The sequence below is a fragment of the Macrobrachium nipponense genome, chromosome 1 (assembly GCF_015104395.2).
Source record: "Macrobrachium nipponense isolate FS-2020 chromosome 1, ASM1510439v2, whole genome shotgun sequence".
Lineage (NCBI taxonomy): Eukaryota > Metazoa > Arthropoda > Malacostraca > Decapoda > Palaemonidae > Macrobrachium > Macrobrachium nipponense.
In genome coordinates this window covers 168,045,942-168,064,208 of record NC_087200.1, presented here as the reverse complement: position 1 = coordinate 168,064,208, position 18,267 = coordinate 168,045,942, and the positions used below count along the sequence as shown (strand labels likewise).

Sequence of the window (18,267 nt, the reverse complement as noted above, 5' to 3'; positions counted from 1 at the left end):
GATGAATGAAAGCTCGCAATGCAAATAATAATAAGAGCACAGCTCAGAATTATCGACCTGTTTTTGAAATTATCACATTGTGAGAACTTCTGCTTTTAGATAATACTCATGATTGAATTACTATTTGGCTAAATGAATATTTGATAAACCTCACCTCAGGGTACAACAGAAAAAATAAAAGCAGTCTATTCCGTGCTGTTCCTGGACTAGACAGCAGGCATGTGTTTTTGGGGCGTATGATTAACATGTACGGGTGACTGTAGTGACATCAAGTTCCTATTGTCTACAATTTTGATTTCCAAATCCTCGATGGTGGAAAAGAATACGAATAAGAAGTGTAAATTCAAAAGCAACAACAAACCAACTCGTGAGTCACAACAACAGCCACCCAGTCAGAGTGACCTTCAAAAGAAGCCAAGTTTTCCCGTCAAAGATACGAGTAATTAAACGAGGCATTCAAAAGTGAAGAAGAAGAAGAAGAAGAAGAAGAAGAAGAAGAAGAAGAAGAAGAAGAAGAAGAAGCACTGTCTCGTAACAATTGCATCGCTGAGAAAAGCAGCAAAGTAAAAATATATGCAGAACATATTTTTAGTCGTCCCTCTACAAATATACCGTCAGAGAAAACAGTGTTGACACTTCCGTTACAATTCACAAATGTACTCGTATCAAAAACAGCATGGCACGGGTGGGGTTTGTGCCTCCAAGCAGCTATAAATGCACAAAATACCGAAAAATTTAGTTTTTATATAAAATATACACACTCTTACATGCAGTTTATCTTGCACACAGCCATCACGAACTACATAACTTTGATGCGCTGGGTGACAGCACATATTCTGTTCTGATGATGCAAATACTTAGCAACACGCGAATCAAAGCCGGTAGTGTGTGTGTGTGTGCGCGCGCGCGTGAGAGAGAGAGAGAGAGAGAGAGAGAGAGAGAGAGAGAGAGAGAGAGAGAGAGATTTGAGTCTGTATTGAGGTTATATTAGACAGCAATTATAAATATAATCTTCACTGAAGCCTATGCAGATAAGAGTAGGTCACATGCTTGCCGTAAGGCCTAGAAAGAAGAATGCGCCAGTTCAATATTTTCATTATTATCAAGGCCATATTAGATACAATTTAAGAACATAAATATTAATGAAGTCTATACGGTATATGTGACTTGTTTCTCATACGGAAGGACACAAAAGAGAGAGAGAGAGAGAGAGAGAGAGAGAGAGAGAGAGAGAGAGAGAGTCACCTCGTTGAAATCCGAAGAGGAATGCATTCACTGAGATAGGTGGCACTAGGCCCGGCATAGCGGGGATTCCCCGCATTGTGTGGCACACCGCCCTCCCTCTACGAATACACATACACGCTCGAACTAACGCACACTGAAGCTTCCTCACAATATAAACACGACCGGTGATTATCTTAGCAATTGTTATTTTTGATCAAACCTGCACTTTGCTCATAAGACCCATATGAATAAAACAAATAATCAAATAAACAATTACATATACATACACACATAATATATAGTATATATATGTACACACACACATATTATATATATATATATATATATATATATATATATATATGTATGTGTGTGTGTGTGTGTGTACCTTTAAAAAGGAAAAATCAGTGCAGCTGACGATGTCTACTGTTCATATTAGATGAAAGCTTCCGTCTTATAATGTTTCTAATACACAACTTACATAAGTGTGGATTTTTATTACTTAATATATATATATATATATATATATATATATATAAAATGTCATATATATAAAGTATATATATATATATATATGTGTGTGTGTGTGTGTGTGTGTGTGCGCTTTGTGTGAAAGACAATACTGCTCAATACTGTTGGTCTTGCTATCTGAAAGAAGAAAAATTGCTGTTACGAGAAAATCAGTGTGGGATAACAGGTTCCTCTCTCTCTCCCCGACCGGCGTCTCCCTTCTCCTCGAGTGAGGTCTAAAAATCTTTTTTCGGAAAGTGCAAAGTTTCCACAGGTGTCCCCCCTCAGGTGGTGGTCAGGCGTTGACGATAAAAGCAAAACATTTGCCAACTCTCTTTGTGTTTATTTTGCGACAGCTTTGAATATGCAGTTTCTCTCTTCTGCTTTACGATGGTGTTTTTTTTTTATCTTGAATGTTGTCATGAATTCAAGGAAGCTCAGGGTACATTGAAAAGTTGCATGTTTCAATACAGTAGCGTTTGGTCCCAGTTTCTTATTAAATACAGTAAGGGTAAACCCTATGTCTTACGAGGACATATTCATAATGACAAATGAAACTATCGAGAAGAAGAAGAAACTGTCAAGGCAACACAAGACAGACATCGACAGCAAACTGGATTTATAACGACTTGTATAAAAATGGATGATCAACAATCGAGCGACAAACTAAACCATGAAAATAAATAAGTTGACTTCCATATCAGTGAGAAAGCTGGTTGATTACGATGAGCTGCTTGTAGCACGAGAAATACACGAAAACAAATATCAAATCGACTGACAAATAAAAAAAAATGAAGTAGCAATATATCCTCTAAAGTGGCAACTAAAATGTCTGGGTTGGCTCTTAACTTGGCAACGGATGCATTCGAAATATGTCATCATGACTATCAAGAAAAACAAAACATTTTTCATGACTTCTTTCTGAGAAACATTTTTACATAATTCAGACCAAGAAAAAGAGTAACATCTTTTATGCCCCAAAATACTTACAAGCGCGCCAGACAATGTTTTTCATTATAACAAACACAAAGAGCGTTTCGAAGTCAGATATCAATATCATAACATCGTTAAAATTGAAGTTGTATAACTGTAGTGCGACACTAAGAAGTGATTTCTCAAAAGAGCACAGCCGAGCGGTGGAGGTGGAGGTTATTTCTGCGCTGTTCTCCCGAAGTACTCACTGATTGCTACTGAAATTACATTTTGAATAACAGTGGATATCCGATACAGGAAAATGACACAATACAACCTTATGGGTTGTATTGTCATTTTTCTGTCAGTGTCAATCTCTGAATACCTCCCATTTTCTTTCGTGTTTCTCAACGAACGTTGCTGGAGATAACCGATGGAATTCAAGCCACGGGTCACAGAAAGTGTGGGTCTACCTATGGTTTATAAAAGAGATTCGTGTTGTTTACTTACCGTTTTCTTTACAAATAGATCACCTGAACGTAAAACGCTTTCATTTAACTTTACTACTGAGCGTATGACAGTCAAGTTGTCTTATAATCTGTAACAGCAGCACCAAAATGTGCCCAATCTATATGCCATCTTGAATACATAACATATAAATTTCCCCAATCTTTTCAACATGAACAAAAACAACACCAAGCTCAAACAAACAACAAATTTGTATGAGCATTTAATCTCACTTAGCCATCAATTTTTCCCCAACACGAACGAGAGGAGACGTCAACGATCACCTCCACCACCACCACCATCGCCAGCACAAAAGAGAAAAAACCTTCCCTTTGCAAACTGGTCCCCAGCACACCATAAAAACCTCAACACTATAAAAGCGCCAAACGTGGTTATCGGGATTGCACAGATTCATGAAAAAACAAAAAGCTAAGCACTGGGGCCTATTAGGTCATTCGGCGCTGAGAGCAAATTGGCAGTAAGAAGGTTTGAAAGGTGTGACAGGATGATATCAGCTGTTAGGGAGGGTGGAAAGTCAGATGGAAGACAGAGAATATGGGCAGAGGTACAGTAAAAGGAATGAAAGAGGGAGGCTGCAGCTTGGGATAGAAGGGACGTTGCAAAATGAACCTGATGTAGAGACTACAGTGCACTACGTGAGGTGCACTGACGGCACTGGCCTCCTACGGGGAGAAAATCATAAAAAATGAGAGCAGTGACTTACCTTCTTTTCGGCGATTAACTTTGAGGACAGACGAACTCACCTTTTGGACCTTAATACCTGAGAGACAAAAATCATACATTAATGGACAACATATTTTATGTCTGGTTGTAACTAAAATACAAAATCATACATGATATAAAAAATTATTATATTTCTTGGATAATGATTAATTTCTTCACACTCTGCATACGTATACATAAACACGCAAACAGACACACACGCAAAAACAGACACACACACACACACACACACACACACATATATATATATATATATATATATATATGAATTTGATATAAGATACCTCACTCTCTCCTACAGGATATATTATATATATATATATATATATATATATATATTATATATAATATATATAGATATATATATATATATAATATATATGTGTGTGTGTGTGTGTGGTGTGCAAACGAAAATTACACCCACAGAAAAGTATTTTTTCTCAGCAAATTACTTGTTTTTTTTTTTTAACTTGATAACTTCGCTGAATGTTAGTTTTATTTATCAGCTAAATGAACTGGATATTTAACAAAAAATATGAGCGCAGACTGTGTTGTGGTTAGATTTTTTTCTTACCAAATGATAAAAGCCAAGTTTAGAATAAAAGGGAAGTACTCTGAATGAAGTCCAAGTGGTATTACAATGAAAAAGTATAAAGAATATAGCTTCAAACATTTCAATGCCACCTCTAATACTGCGGCGTCTGTGAAATTCCGCCACTCAGGCTTTTCCTGTGCCTTTTCCTCAACAAATCTCCGTTCTCACTTTTCTTATCAAGTAAGCCAGGGTCTTCCAACACTCATGGCACCCACAGTACTAGTCTGGCTGACACTCTCACGTAATATTCTCTCAAGGTTTGCGCAAAGGACATGTCCCAGCCATCTCCATCTCATTTTTATCATTACTTCATTTACAAATGGAACTTTCTTTATTTCCCCTTTGATATCGTTTCTTATCCTACCGTGCTCTCAGACTCCTAATATTCTTCTCAGAGCTTTATGTTGAAGTAAACAAAGTATTTTAGGTGCATTTTCAGTTATTCTATGATTCATGTTCTTATACTAATAAAAATAACTACTTATGTATAATGTTGCATTAGGGAGTCTATCTGATTTCAAAATCTTATTCAGCTTCTCATTGTCTGATTGGTCTCATCTAGTCTTACACAAATTCCAACTCAGCAGAACCCGTACTGGCTATCATTATTCCTAAAATATTTTGAAAGACCAGCGTCATTAATTTTCTCTCCGTTTAATGTTATTTCATCCCTTTATGCAAACTCGGTCCTCAATACTTAAGAAGTAATGAGTCCCATCTCGCTCGATTTATGACGCATTCTACATTGCAAGCTTTGTAGATCTTGTGGTGTCTTGCTCAATAAAACAACTTCGCTTGTATTCTCTGTCTCAACTCTCTTCCAGTTCCCATCACCTTTTTCAATATAAAGTAAATAGAAAGGGAGTAATAGCGAAGGTAATATTCGTACAATTTACAACAAATTCATTTGACAAGATCCCGTCAACATTAACTTCGCATCTACTTCGTTCACGGATAATTTCAAGTAGCTTTACACATTGAACAAGGCTGCCACAGTGACACAAACCTTCCATGATAATGAACTCTTTCAAATACCTTCTCGCAATAATAAAAGCCATCAGAAGGGGATTGTTAAATTCGATAGATTGGTGTACAATTTGTCCTGGCACAAATATCCGTCTCTGCAATTCCTGCCTTCTCTAAAAGCAGGTTGGTCATCTGTACGAAGCCTTTCATCAGCTTCTTTCTCCAGCCTACTGAGGACAAGCATGCTGAACAGTTTCATAGAAATTGCATCTTTATCACGACTTCCAATTGCAAATCCTCCGGGTTTGTTTCCTCATTCCTTTTAATGTTAGTTTATGGAGTGTCGTTCCAGCTTCAGCTAAACAGTGATTGAGCGCCTCAGTGGCGTGATCGGTATGGTCTTGGCCTGCCACCTCGGTGGCCGCGAGTTCGATTCTCGGGCATTCCATTAAGGTGTGAGAGATGTGTATTTCTGGTGATAAAAGTTCACTCTCGACGTAGTTCAGAAGTCACGTAAAACCGTTGGTCCCGTTGCTGAATAACCACTGGTTCCATGCAACGTAAAAGCACCATAAAAAACAAACTAAACAGTGATTCCATCATAACCTGGTGTTTGCCATCTCCAATGTGTAGTGAATTTATTTATAAGTGCATTCAGCTCCTCTTCAGTTTCTGTTATATCATTCAGATAACCCTTCTCATAATATTATCACGTGTTCATGACTTTACAAAAAATGTTTAGCTGTACGGTTCAATCTTCTTCATATGCTATTACTGACTGACCCATCCCTCTTTTTGGCAGGTAATTTCCTCTTTTTCATTTCACCTATGAATATTTCATTAATTCTGTGGGCTACCATAACACCATTGCCAATCCCTGAATAAGACCATTTGTCAACATCATCAGCCTTTTTACCCAGGTATCCTCTCTTGCTTCTTGAAGAATTACTTTGCGTTCCTCAACTCCGCCCAGAAATGTCTTGCCTACGGTACAAGTATATGTACCGTTTGCTTCTGTCTATCCTTTATAGGCTAATGTGCTCGCCTACAGTTTCGGTAGTCCGAAGTTCGATTCCCGACTCCGCCAACGTGGAATCAGAGGAATTTGTTTCTGGTGATTAGAAATTTATTTATCAATATAATGTCGTTCACATCCCACATTAAGCTGTAGGTCCCGTTTCTAAGTAACCAATTGGTTCTTAGCCACGTAAAAATATCTAATCCTTTGGGCCAGCCTTTGGAAAGCTGTTAATCAGCTCAGTGGTCAGGTTAAACTGAGATAGTATACTTGACTTAGAATTCCAGGTCTCACCTATATCCCAACATCGCTTTACCGGCATTCTTAAAGTCAAACCAGTCCTCAATGTTGTTGTTTACTCATCTTCCTCGAGAAAGTATGATGTAAGTGCAAATCTATTTCGACATTCAGTTGCAATGGCCTCTCCATATTCACCATAGAGAGTTAAAAAAAAAAGGGGGGGCAGTAGTAGTTGAACACAACCCGGATGTTTACCAAATTAAAAGAAAAAGATTGTATGAGCCTCACATGTTATGGCCCGGTTTCGTGTCTGATTTCTACAAGAACTAATCACTTACCAGGCTAGAAATAGAGTATCAACCGGTTCGCGACACAGCAACTATAGATGATACAACCTTTACACACACAAGTTAACTGAAACATCAACGAGGAGAGAATAATTCTAATGATTCTTAAATTAACGTAATTTAACTTGCCAAAATATTTTCTTTCATGCTTTCTCATGCTTACCACTTGGGGAAGGGGGGGGGGAGGAAGGGAGAGTGTGGGGGCAGGAGGTAAAGGAGCCCAGACATGGGCAAGAAAAAGCAAATCAATAGTTGAGGCAGCCGGCTCGATAATTGAGATAGTGACCTTCGGAATCCGGAAGCGGGTATTATTAATAGGTGTAAATAAATGATGGACTTAACAAGGTATGATGTTGCCATTGATTACAAATAACTGTAATCAGAATCTTTTTAATTATAGAACTATGTTAACACGTTTGACAAACATGCAAGAAATTCGTTTAACCGGAATAGGACCACCATCGTGTTAGGAACGAAAAAAAAATTTCATCCCGAATACTGTATATAATATATATATATATATATATATATATATATATATATATATATATACTCAATGCTTCAGTAAACTGAAGCTGACACATAAATAAAACATTCTGCAATCAAGTTCCAAAAGACTGAAAACTAATAGATAATTGCACCTATCAACCCAATCTCCCGGGTATTACTTTTCCATGATAAACGCTCTAGACGCCCCCCCCCCCCCCTCCCCCCGAATGTCAATAAAGCCCAAGAAAGAGAAAAGGAGGCTCCTCTGACTCGCATTCATGTCAAACCGAAGGCTCCAGAACCTCTCCTTCCCCCGCTATTGATCCATCAGACACGTTTTTAATATCATCAAAGGGAATACTTTAACGCGCGCGACCCATTAACAACCTCAATAGGACCCTGACGGAAAAACAGGCAGTTAGCACCTTCATGCTGAAAGTCGTTAGCGATGGAAGGGGCACACGAAGGAATATTGTGTGAGGAACAAACGTATTTTATATCCGGTCTTCTTATCATCATATAGGCACAGACACACAGTATATATATATATATATATATATATATATATATATATATATATATATATATATATATATAGTGTGCGCATGCGCGTGTGCTAAAAAAAAGTTGAATGTCATATTAGTATGAGCGAATGCCACAGGAATATATCAGACAGAAGGTAGGTAATAACTAAACGCTCACTCTTTTCTTCACGTATCGTCGGGGAACAAATGAGACAGTTCAGAAGAATAGTAAAATAGCAAATAAAACGAGCATGAACCGCCAGATGATTAACTGTCATAGTGTTATAAGGAAAGAGATAATCCGGTTACAAATTGATACAACATAACGCTAAGAACTATGGATTGTGTAAACATAAAAACATACACGAATAAAAAACTAAAAAGTAAATTCATTATGTTTATGATTTTTTTTATTATCATGTAAGCATGAAGTTTAAAGTCAAAGACTCAAGTTTAAAACAACAGAACTGTGAACCTTGGATCTCGCTTCGTTCCAGTTGACAGGAGGATGAGAAACCTTCAGATACTTGTAACTTTGGTGGGAAGCATTAACATATATAAAGAGCAGTGATTTCACTGTCAAGTAAACTTTACAGTTTGCAGTTGAATTCTGATTATAATGTGAAGCTTTTTACCATAAAATTTTTCAGAAATGTTAATATTAACGGTTCCGTGATCTGTAATTATCCAATTATTTTTTTGGCTGCGCATGAAAGCCTCTCAAACCCTGTGATAAAAATGCAGGTGAAAACCAGAAGCACCTCGAGTCAATATTCTGCGAGAACTGGCCAACATTTGAGAGATCCTGATCACCATATGAGCAGCAGGAGTGAAGAAAAGTCCAGAGTTATGCATACATCAATACACTTGCGAGGAATGTCACTGAATCTTGCTTAATCGTTTATGTCAAACGCTGCAAAGTGCTTTAAACTTGAGCCTTCCACTGATTAAACTTGAGGAAAAAAATTAAGCATTTTGGTTTATAAGCATGTATGGTTAAATTTTCCGTAGTTCTCGGTGTTAGTTTTATAGCTTCAGTTTGTGACTGGATTATATGATGGCAAACAACCATCAGGTGGTTCTTGTTTCTTTTGATTAATTATTCATACCATTCTTCTGGACTGTCTCTTGGGGGGGGGGGGGGGAGGGGGGGGGGGGGGTGGGGGGGGGGGGGGGGGGGGGTTGGTTGGAGTGCTATGCCAAAGTTGGACCTGGTGATATACAAGAAGAAAATGTTGATTTGAAGCTGCTGCTGTTGGGGGAAGTCTTTCCGAGTCTTACTCGCTGTTTACAGCGAACAGTTGCTCTCCTAAAGCACTCGAAGTCAACATCCAGTGGCCTATTCATACCTACACTTATGTCATTTTCGCTTTATCAGTCTGTGAAGAGAAGTGGCAGACAAGAGGCTGATCTCCAATTCATGTTGAACTCCGACCTGATCTTTATAATATTAGAGTATGCGACATGCTCCGGATTTATATTGGGCCACTTAGTAAAGATTTAGACATAATCCCTTCCATAAGGTCTCTAAAAATAATGATCACACTTGGGAAATTATGACTTTTTGGAAAGTACTACCATTTTCAAAGGCTAGGGCCAACCACTAAGAATGTATCACGAAAAATATCTTTACCACCCGCTCCTGATAAGTTACTTCATTTGATATTGTGTACATGCATAAAGAATTGTGTTCAGATGTGCAGCTGTGTGAAAGGGCCCCTAAAATGTCCTATTGTATACGTGTCTTGTCGAGAGGTTTCCTGCTCAAACTCTACTATCTCATCTGGTGAAGAAGAAATAATGGATGAATAAGAAATTCCCACAATCGAGACAAGTGACAGTGACACTGAGGATCCTAAGAACATATTGAGTGTAACCAGCACGTCATTGACTATGAATCTGAAGAAATACGTCATGAGAAGCAACAGGAAATTAACTATGGAAATCCCGGTGATTCTTGCGACGCCAGTAAGAATTAATAAATCAATCAATAATCCCGGTGATTCACATACGAAGGAATTAAGTGTTTTACCATCTACCTCTACTGCAATCGAGCGTCCAAGGAAATCGGCAAGATCAAATTTTTAGTCTAAGAACGAAGCATGTGACAGAGAAGTGAGGAGTATTTGTATATTAGGCCTCAAGGGTATAAAAAAATAATACTCGTTGTTGGTGTGAAAAACTATCACTTAGAGAAAAATTCATATCGTAATTTTTTCTAAAGAGGATTTAATGTGCTTTAATTATGTACTTCATGGTTATTTTCATCAGACCGCCATTTTTCAAAATGGCGGACGAAGCTCAGGATGGATTAGTGATGACTTTTGATATGTTATTTCTAAGAGTCTAAAGAAGTCATTTACCAATTTTCATCAAATTATAAAGTTTTTCATTTATTTGACTAAAAAATGCCTAACATGACTCTGGACTATATCATATTTACTGATCACATCAACTAAATTTCTGGGGCACTCCGTGGCTTTATGATTAGTTATCTCCTTTCTGCCACACAGCGTTATTAAGTTTTTATAATATCTGAAGATGTCTCAGCCAAATCAGAGGACAAGGTCATTCAAGATTATTGCCATGCAATAATATCACTGCGCCATTGATTCAACCACTCAAAGTCATGGGAGGAAAGATATTTTACCAAATCGCTCTCTCAATAAAGCACACTGCATAACATATCACAGGCACTAAGCGATAAAATGTCATGATATCTCTAGCAGCAATTTCTAAAATGAAAATGATCGTTTGTTCATTCGAGATATGATCTTGATAGTCCAGCATCGCTCCAAACAGATCAATATCCAAAATACTGTATATTTTGACCACTCATTTTTCAACGAAAATCATAAAACGACTCTAATTCACTCTACACTTCTTCAACATGAACCCTTTGTAGGAACGAGCCCTATCCTAGCGCGAACCGAATATTTTTATAACAATAGCTAAAATCAGGTAGTAAAGTAATCCATACCAACATGGTAATAACTGTAAAACAAAAGTTTATGCGACCATTATTCCAAAAAGCTACCATTTTAATAGGAACGCCACAAGGAAGAACAGCTTAGCTCAGAACTGAAGAGAAAACAAGACAGAACAAGAGTCGAACAGAAGCCAACTGCCTCTTCAGCGACAGAACGTTATCACAGGTCTCTGGAGGATGTTCTCACCTAACCTTTTACCTCTATGGAGAGCGTTACCTAAAGGCCTGTCCACACGACCGGGCCTGATCGGCGTGCTCCAGTGTTGACGGCCAAATTCTGGCGGACTTATCCGTGAATGTTGTCCACACTGGTGAGGCGATGGAGAGGTGGGCGTGCCCGACGATGCCAGTAGCGTGTTCAGTGCGGTACGATAAACATGGTGCCTACCGCAGAGAAGATTCTGTGTAGCATGATAATTGCTTTGTATGATGAAAAAGAAGAGAATATGGTGCAAAGAATGGCTCGGTAAAAGAAATGTATATGGTTAACGTACGTCTGCCAGGGTCGAAGCTCAAGCCATCGGGCACCACCATGGTGATTTTGCTACAAGACCCATCGGGCAATTTGACGGTTTGCCCGTCAAGTGTGCCCGTTTGAGGGGAAGTCCGCCGATCAGGCCCGATCGTGTGGACAGGCCATAAAACCCGGTCAATTAAGTGTTAGGCTTGAAAAAGTTAATAAGTGACAATATCAGTCAAACTTGTACTATGATCAATCAGAAATGTTTTGTACATCACACTAGTAAAACGTTGGTATCAGCATGTCAAACACAAGGATTTTTTTTATGACAATTGCAGCACACACTAATGGAAAATAAAGCCTTACCTCCATTACTCTATGCACACCGTGACTGTCATCATATTAGGCTTACGACACTGTTGGATAAATCTCCAGCCTAAAGTATTTAATCCCACTTTTCAGTGACCAAGTAAATATCCGTAAGGTACCAAAGGTAAATGACACAAATATGTAGTTTTTACCCAACATTCTACTTCTTTTTTCTTTTATGGTGCATCTTCCTCCAGTGAACCAAAAGCCTTCACCGAAATCCACAGCTCTTGCAGAGGCGTTAGCATCAGAGGCGTCTCTGTAATGACCGATTTAGATGACACGACCAATTAGTGTCAGCCGAGGTATGCATTCATTTATTCACATGTGTGCTTCTTGTTTCCAAGTGAAATTCATTCTGTTAAATTCTCCTTGTAACAAGTACAAAACACACACACACCACACAGAATATCAGGTGTCTTGTAATTTCCGCTAAATATCTAGAAAACATGTCAACAGGTATGCCTTTACTTTTATTAACAAGGTAATAAGAACAATGAATACCTAATGCTCTTTCTCTCTCTCTCTCTGTTCTCACTCTCTCTGTCTCTGTCTCTGTCTCGTCTCTCTCTCTCTCTCTCACTCTCTCTCACTTGAAATAATGCACATGTTGTAGTAGAGTTCAGTTAGCCTTATGCTGTTTTGCATTTTTAAAGCAATCTCGTTAACACTGAGTGATGCCAAGTCAAGAAAATTAGTTGTTAACCCGATAAGTTGCGGAGAGTTTTCAAGTCTCCTTATGAGCCAAAGAGAGTCGGAATCTTGAATCGTTCTTTTTTAATAAAACTAATTATTCAGACAACAAAGAGAAATCAGCGGACTAAAATAAATATATGCGACAAATGAGGCCACATTTGTCTAAAAACAAAATAAAAACAGAACACTGTCGAGGAGAAATGTGAACATCTGACAGGAGTTACTTGAAAATGAGATCAACCAGCTCAGAAGTAGATATCTGACAGTGACTGAGGTGTTAGTCACAAAAAAAGGACAACAGACACGGAGAAGAAATGTGACCGCTGAAGAAGAGTTGGTCGAGAAAAAAAAGAAACGGTTGAGCTGAGGAGAATTTCAACAATGGAGACCGTTTCCTGTAGGAAAAAATAAAGGGAAACCAACGAACTGAAAAGGAGAAATACAATCGGAGAAGAGGTGGTTGTCGACAAACTAAAGGGAAATAAATGAACTGAGGAGAAATGTGACCAATGAAGAAGTGAGAAATGTAAATGCAGGGAATACAAAGAAGAAATGCTCCGAAACAGGGCGCACCGGTCAACAAACAAAAGTAAATCAAGAATACTTAAGTATGAAAACGAAGTGAAATCCAAGAACTGAAGGCAAGAAAAGCGACGAAAAGACAAGCAATGCACCACTGCTCGGAAAACAATGGGAATTCAACCTAACCGAAAATGAGAAATGCAATGAATGAGAGTAAAGTTGAAAAAGAATGAAAATCAACTAATTGCAAAGGAGAAATGCAACAAATTAATCTGTATTAGTCGAAAAGCATATGAAACTCAATGAAATCAGAGAGAACAAGGAACAATGCAGCATTTAATGATACATTATTGTATCATATCATTGAAAAAAAATATATAAAGGGAATTACACGACATGAAAAGGAAAACATCGAGAAACGTCGAACGAATAGTCAAAGAACTGTCTCATGGCAGAAAACGTTATTTTGCAATTTACTGAAAACCTATGGATGTTAAAGAGAGGTTGTATAAGGAACTGAATGAAATAAGAGGTGAAATAAAACAGAGAAAATTAATGATGCTTGAAAACAGGCGAAATAATGGAGGGCAATACAAAACCCTTGCTATGCAAACGAATGTCGAATAAAGGTTCAGGAAAGCCACGCACAATAAAGGTTCAGGAGAGCCACGCAAGATAAAGGTTCAAGAGAGCCACGCACGATAAAGGTTCAAGAGAGCCACGCAAGATAAAGGTTCAGGAAAGCCTCGCACGATAAAGGTTCAAGAGAGCCACGCACGATAAAGGTTCAAGAAAGCCACGCACGATAAAGGTTCAAGAGAGCCACGCACGATAAAGGTTCAGGAAAGCCACGCACGATAAAGGTTCAGGAAAGCCACGCAAGATAAAGGTTCAGGAAAGCCACGCACGATAAAGGTTCAGGAAAGCCACGCACGATAAAGGTTCAAGAGAGCCACGAACGATAAAGGTTCAGGAAAGCCACGCACGATAAAGGTTCAGGAAAGCCACGCAAGATAAAGGTTCAAGAGAGCCACGCACAAGGTCTTGCAGAAGAAGAAAAGTGAAGACTTGGAGTTAAAGAGTTTCAGTAAATGATGTCAATCCGTCATGGAATAAAACATAAATGAAGAAAAGTAAAACATATCAATAAGCAAAGACATGTTTGCTTACATTAACGATGGGTTATAACATACTCGTACTATACACATTTTGGTGGCTGTCTTGTGCATTGATACAGGTTGAGGGGAAGAAGTAGCTCGTGTACCTGTAACTGAGGCTAAAGCAAGATCAGTCTCAGACAGCCCTGATGACCTAGAGATTGCAGGAGACGGCTGTGAGGTCATAATCATGGACATGGATGGAAAGTGTACATATTACATGCAATGCAACTGTGGGCCTCCCTCCTTAGAAAAGGTACGTTTCTAAACTCATTATGTAGGGAGAAAATGACTTATATATGATAACGAATTATCTTGAGTTAACTTAGTTTTTACTACTCTCATATCAAAGCACATTCTTACTAAAACGTCAATGGTATTTCAATTATAAAAAAAAACAATCCTTCGAATGACAAAACATGCCATTTTTGACAAGCTGCTCTGAGAGCAAGAGCCTGTGCTGGCATACAGCCACCTTCATCTCTAACAACATGAAGTCAAGATTTATAAAAGAAATAGTTTATAAAAAATGTAACATAAACTGTTTTTAACAAAGTAAACTGCAAATATAGTCCATTTTTACATACTTGCGAAACGATATAAATGTCCATTTTGTTATTTCTGTAGGTAAGTTAAAAAAATTGTTCGAGTCGTCTCAATAAGAAAATTGTGTTAGACTAGTTATGTCTTGAGAACGGTCTGAGTTTTCTTAAATTAAGTGACATGAGTTGTCTCGGTTCAAGCTGTCTTTCGTACTCCGAGTGGTCCTGGGCCCAAAACATACTTAATAATAACAATGAATGAACTTGAACCAAGCGAACAGCGGTCTATCTCTGAACATGTTCAAGCTCGCACTGAGATCTGCTGGATCACTTCCTGAACATCAAACCTGTCCTGGTAATGATTACGGGTTTTCTGTCAGAAAAATATATTATGTCATCTTTCAAAGACACCAAGGACAATTTTCTCTACTCCATTTCAATTGTTCTCTATTTAATCAATTAATAATTTCGAGAAAGCTTCCATAGCTTGGTCAACTTTACCGGGTTGAAGTATCTCTTTCTGATATTAGAGGTATCAGTCTTAAGGTGGGTACACACGTGAGAGCCGAACCTTGTATGTGTAACTGAGTTACGCATTACAAGGTGTCAAAATGTAGAGGACGAACCGTAACCACGTTAAGCACGTAACTTCATTTCAATCCACTGCGATCATCAGTCTGTCTCTGTCCGGGTTGTTTACCGACGATGGCCACCATGCAAGTAGCAGCTGCCGCGTACTTTATACACATTATTTAACGAAGATGAAGCGAAATAAAAGAAGATGGTGGCAATCAAGGTTATATACTAGAAGGGTAGAATATAGTGGTCGGGAATTACTCGCTGACATGAGATTCCAAGAAGTTTCTGGCCACAGTAAAGTCTGTTCTTCGTAATAACTAATAAATTGAAGGACTTCTTCCTCACTCCAATCAGCCATGGTAAACATATACGTACTGACTGACCAAAACAAGGGACTCTACTATGGACGGCCTTGTTAACAAGTTCAGCAACCTCTGTTGTTACGCGTGTAATACAGTTCCCGTCCACACATGGCGTAACGCGCTAAGAGACCTCCCTTTGATTCGGGGCCCAAAAACCGACAATTGGCGGGACGGAGGGCGAACCGAGCCTCGAACCTCGCGGGTTCGGGGTTCGGGTTCGAGGAACCGTCCACACTTGCGTTTTTGTTACAAGAATCGGTTACAATACAAGGTTCGGTTCGCACGTGTGTACCCACCTTTAGATTGCTTTAGGCCAATAAATCTGTCTGTTAATGCGCCTTTTTTGCACCTCCGCTCCATCTGCTGAACAGGACAGGACAATTCCTAACAGCGACTGCACGATGTTTTAGGGCATAAGAATGCTTTGTCGTTCTAAAGGCGTGCAACCCAAAACCCTCGGCGTGATGGTTTGGAAGGACAGCTTCAACCATGCGATCCAGCTGAGTCGACCTCTACAGGCTGCCCAGGAGCAAGAGCCCGTGCTGGCACTTTGACAAGTTTAATATAGACACAATGACAGAGGCGATCAAGTTGTACGCGACCATGAGCAGTAACGCTCGATAGACATTCTCAATCTCTGTCCGTCAAGCAACACCAAGTCATCCAGAGATAAGATTATAAATAGCATCATACATCAAACTTTTTCGGTTCATCATTTTAATCCAAAAGTCAAAGAGACCATTTATCACGGGATCTCTATTATGCTTTTAAAGAGAACGAATTTTTAGAAGCCACAGTTACACGCTCCGAATATCATCACTCACTCGTCATGTTTTCAAAAGGCTTCGTTTTCCATCGTTTCCGATAGGTAGAGGGATACATCATTAATAACTGTAGCAATTATTTCATCGTATTTTATGCAGACTTGAAGCAACTGTATTGATACTGTGTATGATGGAGAACCAAGAAGGGCTAAACAAATAGTGTTTGCATAATTACCACTCACCTAACCTACCTCTTTAACATCAGTATCGAAGGATTTAGGAAACGCGTCAACAGGATGCACCTTCATGTGCTCAATGCGAAGTGAATATCCACAAATGAGAAAACAAGCCTTGGTAGTCTTCATACACGTTCCCTCAGCGTCCTGCTTCCCCAAGAGCTGCTTCACTTCAACCACACCACTGCCATTCGCAGTCCCAACTATTCTGATGTAGTATGTTTCGCTTGGTCTCTTCAAGTGCCATAACATCCAGCCATCTCTCGTTAATTAAAGGCAAGCGTCATCGCACAGTTTCATTTCTGCCCAACCAAGCTTATTAAAGTCTCGAAGATTTCATTCCTAATTTCATCTTTACTTCTACGTCCCTTTTAAACAAACAGATATGCATGTATCAAGCATGTGTCATACGGCCTTAGGATTAATGGCAATTAATGTATCTTCCAATACATGCAAGAACTGTTGTAAGTTACATGCGAGAACTGAAATAAGTAGGTTTCAAACTGTATCATCATCCTAATCAAGGGTTTTCCTTTTTCACAGATATCAAATTAAATCATTAATAACTTTGTGACGACGCAACATTAAAAGTCTTTCTAGACTGAAATCCATGGCTCAAAGAAAGTAACTGGTGGCCTTTTTTAATTGCGGAGGTCAACGGAACGGGCATCCGAAAGCTTAACCACAAAGTTACGACAGTAGTGCCTCTTAAAGAAGAAGTGCTATTAAGTCTGGAAATGTAGAATCAGGAAAAAAATGCCAAAGCTTGATCATTGCAGTAGACGGAACGAAACTGACGCTGAAGGTTGCAATCGAGTACTCTGGGTTTCATCTGGAGAGAAATGTCTGCTAATAGGTTTGGAGGGTTTCACTCACCCTGGTTAGGATATAAGAGTTTGATTTAACGTCATCTGCATCACACCGGCTATGGTTCGCAATGATATGGATAAATAATTTACGCCTAACGGAATAAAAAAATTCTAATGGATAATTTCCTTGGAACTTTCAACGAATCGTTCATTCTTAATAAAAACGATCAGATCTGATATGCAAATGAATATATGGACTCTGCATTATAATTCTATTGAAGAAATCCAGCTTTCTCCAAGTAATTAAAATTGCCAAGTGGGGTATTGCAGTCTTTGCGTGAAAACTGCTGCCCAATAGTCGCCGCAGAGGAAACAGAACCTAAGAGTCGTCACAGAATAGCTGGGGTTGCTCTGCTCAAGTCATCCAGAGCTCGTGAATAAAGTGTGCACGGTTAATCCTTCAATGCCAAAGGGCAGCCTACCGTCTTCTTGACAAATGACTGCAAATACACGAGAAAGCTTTTTGGTCATTTCCAGCCTTTTCTTGTCATTATCAACTAGATTCTCCCATGAATCTTACCAATCAAAACTCTCGTTCTTTTACTTAAGCTGCACAAGAGAACACAGTTCTTCGCCACGTGATCGGACCTTTCATTTCCTATTCACCAATGATGAGCTAAAATCCAAAAACAGAACGACGTTTCTA

General features: G+C 38.8%; 1 protein-coding gene and 1 long non-coding RNA gene across 4 annotated transcripts in view; one reads left to right on the top strand and one right to left on the bottom strand.

The window, feature by feature from the left end:
- The window catches only part of LOC135219802 (anoctamin-8-like), a 495,835-nt gene that overhangs the window by 21,673 nt on the left and 455,895 nt on the right, over window positions 1-18,267 (top strand). The gene's annotated exons all lie outside the window — the stretch shown is intronic.
- LOC135219805 (uncharacterized) overlaps window positions 3,875-18,267 on the bottom strand; it is a 1,047,642-nt gene continuing 1,033,249 nt past the window's right edge. The window contains exon 6 of the long non-coding RNA XR_010315513.1: window positions 3,875-3,934. This is a non-coding gene — a long non-coding RNA (uncharacterized LOC135219805). The remainder of the gene's footprint in view (window positions 3,935-18,267) is intronic.